At 44.5% G+C, this 6,830-nt stretch overlaps 1 long non-coding RNA gene across 1 annotated transcript; it reads left to right on the forward strand.

Annotated features, from left to right (window-relative positions):
• Nucleotides 1–4,198: 4,198 nt before the first annotated feature.
• On the forward strand, nt 4,199–5,940 carry LOC4342443 (uncharacterized). The gene is made up of 2 exons (XR_003243252.2): nt 4,199–4,346; nt 5,385–5,940. It is a non-coding gene; the product is annotated as an uncharacterized lncRNA (long non-coding RNA).
• The last annotated feature ends 890 nt before the right edge of the window (nt 5,941–6,830 follow it).

Genomic DNA, 6,830 nt, shown 5'->3' on the forward strand with positions numbered 1-6,830 from the left:
TAGGGAAGGTTTCGGAACCTGACGATGAATGCATGATTGGGCTATTGTCAGCATCATATTATGCACCCCTGTTTTGTCAGCAATCATGGCTGTAATACTGAAACAGAAGTACACCGTTCTAGCTTGAAATACAAAATACAAAAGTATAAGATATACAACCATGCCTGCCTAAGGTGCTTTAAGTGATATTTACAGAATCATCCAAAATTTTATATAAAAGTACTCCCTCCATTTTTTAATAGATGACGCCGTTGACTTTTTCTCACATGTTTGACCACTTGTCTTATTCAAAAAATTTACGTAATTATAATTTATTTTGTTATGAGTTGTTTTATCACTCATAGTACTTTAAGTGTGATTTATATTTTATACATTCGCATAAAATTTTTGAATAAGACGAATGGTCAAACATGTAAGAAAAATCAACGGCGTCATCTATTAAAAAACAGAGGTAGTATAAGATATAACCATGCCTGCCTGCCTAAGGTACTTTAAGTGATATTTACATAATCATCCAAAATTTTATACAAAAGTATAAGATATAACCATGCCTGCCTAAGGTACTTTAAGTGATAAAACAACTTAGAAAATAAATTAGAAATTATGTATTTTCTTAATGAAACGACGCCTAATAAAAAAGTTACCGACGACATCTATTTAAAAAATGGATAATTCTACCAGTGTTCGTTTCGGATTACAGTATTGACACTGCTCGGAGATGTCCATGAAGAAGGGGATTCAGGTCAAGTCCGGTGCTCATCATCTTCTTCCTCCTCCAAACGTCTGCATCTACCTCTGCCGCGGGTGCGAATCCTGCCGATCGACCACATCTCAGGTATTCACCCCTCCAATCCCCATGTGTAAGTGAATCACCCCCATGTTCTTGCCATAAATTGTTCAGACACGATCTTCCTTGATGCATTTTGCCAACCAATTATCTACTTGACTACTTTTGATAATTCCAGGTGATGCAAATCAATCGGTCACAATTTTGTTGCTGATGAGGGTCTGAAGGCCTATATCTACCGGATATTTTGATATTTTGAGGGTAATTTGGCTGATATCTCTTATCCTGGATCCCTGCGCGACAACCGACTTAATGATACGTTATTCTCCAACCGGCTCTCCAAGCGCCTTTCTTGAGATGCAGCCAGAAATCCATAGTATGATGCCGTTGCTGGCCCATCTCATTTCAGAAAGTGTACGCAGATATTTCTTCTGCATGGCAACTATCCATTTAACCATGCATTTCTTTCATGTTGTAGTTTGTAGAGGAGGCCCCTGAAGAAATTGTTTGTGGAGTTAGCGAGAAAGCATTAGAAGCAGAAGAATCGGCTCGCTTTTCTAGTTAACTGTTTCCAGTGAAATATAGGACACTCTAGTCACCATTGGTTCATCACTTGGTTCTGCAGTTGTATTAGGGAATCCGAGCTGTTGATAAGTTGCCCTGTAAATTACTCCATCCACGTACAAGTGTTTTTTTTCTTCTTCCCCCGATAGTCCTACACCATGGTTTACGATGCCGGTTGACTGGGTAAAAAACACAAACCGCTCGGTTGTTTGGTGAATCTTTTTTTAAAAAGAAAATCAAACTTTATTTTAAATTTGTCACAGGATCTGTTCAGATTTCATTGGTTCATTAATGGTTTTTGTGAAATCCGAAGATATCGCTCATGAGTGGGTAAGCGGTTCTTGATCTTAGTCTCATGATTATGAACCTTGTGCACATAATTCCAGTGGTATATATCATGTATTGTTGCCTCTTTCCAAAGTGTATCCGATTGTCAGCTCTCTTTGCTATATCCTGAGCTCATTTTGGAGTCTGATGCAACAATGGTCCCGACTATAACACTGTGATATGTTGTGATATGTTAGGAAACGATAAGCGAACAAATGATAAATAACAATAGATCAATCACAGAAGACACGAGATTTAACGTGGAAAACCCTCCCAAAGTAGGAGAGAAAAAACCACGGGCGCCAGCCAGCAAAATATCTTCACTATATCTGGGGTGAGGTTACGACGCCGCACGGCGGCTTACAAAAGGTATATATATAGTGGAACCCAAGCCTCCCGGCGATGGGCCTCCGCTCCACTACGGTAGAAGCTGGCATTTATTAAGTGCAAATGAATTTGGATCACAACTCAACATGATATGGGAACTGAAGCATTTGTTGTCTTCAAATTTTATCTCTTTCTGGGTTAATTATAAGCCAAGAGAAGGAAATAGAGTAGCCCATACACTTGCTGAGCTGGGATCGTTGTGCTTGACAGATTCTGAGCCGGTGCTTGTTTCTATGCCATCTTGTATTACAAATTTGGTTGCCGAGGATATCTCAGCTAATGGAGTAATGAAAGTTCGGGTTTGTTTCAAAAAGAAAAAACAGTAGGTGATTTCAAGATTGGAAATTATGCGAGTGATCACGTTTTTTTTACAACAAACACTTCCTTGTATTACCTCTACTGGTACACGTGTTGTGTTGCGTGGTGCCTATTTGTTACACAAGGCCTGTATGGGCCTCAACGACCGCCCATACTTGTACGAGGAATAAGTTCATCTGAGGTCTCTTAACTTGTAAACGAATCCGATTTTCGTCCCTCAACCGAAAAACCAGATACAATGTGTCCCTTAACTATCAAAACCGGTGCAGATTAGGTCCCTCGACGGTTTTGAGGGTGGTTTTGGCTAACGTGACGCCTACATGGCTAATTTGACTCGGTCTTCATCTGGCGTGGCATTGACATGGCGCCTACGTGGCAATTCGATCGAAAAAAATAATAAAACCCATGGGACCCACATGCCAGTTTCACACACAAATTAATAAAAAATGGTGGGGCCCACGTGGGCCCCACATTTCATCCTCACCCCTCCTCTTCTTCCTCATCTCTCCCCATCTCCCCTCTCTTCATCTCTCTCTCCTCTCTTTTCTCTCCAGGCGACGGAGGGAGGCCGACGAGCGCGCGTGGAGGCCGACGAGCAGGACAGCACCTCGGCAGCGAGGCGTGGACGAGCGGGCAGAGCGGGCTAGCGGAGCAGAGGAGGAGCGGCGGCGGGCGAGCTCCTCGCCCTCGCAGGGCTTCATCGTCGAGGAGAGGTCGCAATCCTTCGTCTTCGCAGGGCGTCGCGCGGCGAGGCGGCCGGTCGCAGCAGCGCCGAGGAGCGGCCGCAGGGGAAGGGGTCGTGGCGTGGAGTAGCTAGAAGGAGGCGAACGGATGGTCGGCGACGAAGTCCACCAACTTCAGCGGCGGCGAGTAGTAATCGTTGCACAGCGTGAACCCGAGATCATCGTCGAACTCCTGCCCACGGCGGCGGAGCTAGAGGTCGTTGTGGGTGTCGCCGCTCGTTGCCGCCTTCTACGGCAGGTGGAGCACCTTGAAGCCGTCGTGGCAGGCGACGTGGTGGTAGCTCCCCGCCAGCCGCTGCATGAAGGAGACCACGACGGAGTTGTCAGCAAACACACGCGATTTCAGTCGCTATCCTAGCTTGTCTGACGAAAAACGACAATGCAGAAAACCAGAGAATAACAACGTTTTGGTGCTGCAAAACTGCGCAGCTTTTCTGAGTTCTCTTCTTCCTTTTATTCTTCTCCACACAGGAGGTTGTTACATGCGCGATCTTGCCAGATCAAGGACTAACCATGCCATCCCACGATCCGATCCCTGCTCGATCTCTTCTACTACCGAAACAGAAAAAACGATAACTAATCCCTGCTCCAGCGCGATGTCGTCGATGGCTTCCACCCGGACCAGCTCCCGGTCCACCTCCACGGAGCGCTCGGCGACGCCGGACTCCGCCTCCTCGTTGCCAGCCACGCTCGTGGTCCGTCCGGTCCTCTCCATGTCTCGGCGTCGAAGTGGAGCTCCTGCACGGGGACGGAAAGGAGGCCACCAATGCACTGCGCGAACCCGTCCTGGACCGATAGACTTGGGCCTACCCATCGGTGGATTAGTCCACCATGGACCGTGTGTGCACGTGGAGAAGGAATAAGTTCACCTGACATTCCTCAATTTTACGTCTGATCCCCAATCCCCCCAGTAAGGCCTTGTTCGGTTGGGCCGTTCCCGGCCGGGATCGGGTCCCAATCCCCGTGGATCACCCCGGCGAGGAAAAAAATCCCGGCCCATGCGAAATTGTGCGTTCGGTTAAGCACTGCCGCTGATTTTAGCCCGGCCCACCACGGGGTTTCCCTCTTCTCTAGGCCCGGGAATAAATCATCTCCTGAGGCGGCGTGGAAGTTTTCCTCGAGGAGGCGGCGGTGCAGCGAAGACGCGACGGCGGGGGCGGCGCGACCCGGAGGCGATGGCGACGGCACGGCGCTCTCCTCCGGCCGCCATATTATCTCCGGTGAGCACGCTGCCTTTCTACCTCTCGCCTCCTCTTCCAAAGCTAGGGTTAGGGTTTTCTTCTCTTCTCCCTTTCCCGTCGTTGCCACCATCTCTCGTCTCGCCGTGATTCGATCTAGTGTGTGAGCGCTCAGCGATTCGTCGTCGTCCTCCTCGTATCCTGCTCGATCTGGTGAGTTCTTGATTTGGGCGTGGAGCTTTTTTTTCTTGGTTGGGTGGGGATGAGTTCTTGATTTGCCGCCGCCGCCGCACCGCCCAACTCTAGTTCTTGATTTGAGTTCTTGATTCACGGTGGCTTTGAGGCACCAGATGGCGAGAGTGAGAGCTGTACGGTGGCTATGGAAACATGTTTGCCTTGATTAGTTTTGCTTAGTGTGACTGATGTTGTGATCGATGCTTGCCTGAGCATGTCTTGTAAAATTGACTATACAAGTTTTTACAGTGAAGTACTCGGATCTTGGTGCTTCCGGTGTCCCAACTTGTGGTGGTTGGTTATATTTCTGTTTGGAAATTACAAGGGTTGGGTGTCCTGATTTTGAGGATTGTAGAGATATGGAGGTACTTTGTAATTAGTTTAACATTTCTGAATTGTAAACTAAATCTGTCGTCATTGTTTCACAAGCAAACTAACAACAAAATGCAGTGGTATATACAGTAATGTATACTTAACTGATTTATTTTAAACTAACAACAGTAGCTTTTAGTCTCATTAGACTAACAGATTTGTTTTCCTCAACATGATACTTGTATAAAAACATGTTTATCGTAGCTATTCAAGCACTAATATGTCTAGTGTTAAATGAGCTGATTAGGTGATTAATTCTGTACCCATGTTATACTGTATTTGATGATGAGATCCTTCTATTTGATTGAAAAACAACAGATCCTTCTATTTGATTGAAAAACAACAGCTCCTACTTTGATGGTAGCTAGCTCTAGTTCTGGGTTTTATGTAACTCTAGCTCTAGTTCCGGATATATAATCTTGGATCCTGAATTTGAATTGTCAGTGATGTGTATAAATTGTGTTTGTTTTGTAGATTGCACGTGCACCTCCTCCTTCCTGGGACCTTGTACCCTCTCCTTCCTAGGATAGTGCTGTGCTTCAGGAAGATGGCAAAGAAGAAGAACCCAATTGTCTTTATGGATATTTCGATAGGTGATGAACCTGAGGCCATTCCCAACCCAATGACTAGGATGGTGTCTATAGCATTAAATAAGCTGCCACCTAGGATGAAAAATGATGTGGCAAGTGAATAAATGAGGAAATAGAAGGAAACCATGTCTTGCATGAGACATGGTTTCTACACAACATCCAAGACATCATGTGAGATAAGTAACATTAAATTTAAGTATAGAATAGTTGTGTTTGCATTGGAAGATTAGTGTTTAGTACTAGTTTCTTGATGATGTGGAGTCTATGGAAACTATGTCTAGTGTCATGGGTTGGGAATGACCTGATGAAAGAATGTTTTTTGAGGTGCCATGTGGCTCTAGCTATGTGCTTCATTATTCCTGTGTTTTGTCAAGGCTGAATTGTGCTTCCATACATTCTAATTTTCAAAGAGAGAAACTAGAAGAAGGTTGAGGTGGTCATTCTTTTCTACATTCACCATATATCTGTCTATCCACTATATATGATTTCTGCATCCTCTTAAAATTCAGGCAACTCAAGATTCACATATGTTATACACTTGAGTTTGGAACTTTGCGCATTATAATGTTCATTGCATTATGTCTGGTAGAAGAAAAAAGAATAATTGGATGGTTGTAGTTTTGTTTCTTCTCTATTTCTGAGATAGGTAAACTGATGTCTACTAATTGATTTTCCTTGTAGGCTCCTTGAAATTGACTGGTAGGATGTTCCATAGAATTTTTTTGATGGTAGCAGTTTTCTGATGGTGTCATTTAGACTAATTAACCATCCAATGAATGGTCTACTGATGTGTCATTTTGGGGATGTTGGGAGAAGTTTGGATTTTGATGTGCATTTGGACTAATTAATCATCCAAGTTGTCGGCAGATGGATTCAACTTGCTGAGTGTAAGGGAATGGAATCAGAACAATCTTCTTATTATACTGTATAAATATCTCCTGTACTTTTGGCTGGCACTGCATTGGCATCAACTTTCTTGATCAGGAAGTTGTAACAAGCATGTATATGTTTTCTAATTTTCTCTTAAATGGACCGATGGTATTTTTGATCTTGCTCCTGTGCTGCTGTCACAGGGTACTAGCAGTACTGCTTTCAGGTAAACAGTGGTAACTAAATGTACTAATAGTACTAATACTAGTAGATCATAAAGTGAGCTAGCAATATGCTGCTATATTCGCTGCCAATAGCCAGTATATTCCCTGTCAAAACGAACACAGGGTTTCTAAGAGAGGGATTGGAAGAAACAAGGGATTTACTCCCCATAGGGTTTGAGTGACATGGGACTCAATCCCTCCCTGGTTTGCTTCCCCTTGGGGATTTAATCCTTAGT

Source organism: Oryza sativa, chromosome 7, assembly GCF_034140825.1.
Source record: "Oryza sativa Japonica Group chromosome 7, ASM3414082v1".
Classification (NCBI taxonomy): Eukaryota; Viridiplantae; Streptophyta; class Magnoliopsida; order Poales; family Poaceae; genus Oryza; species Oryza sativa.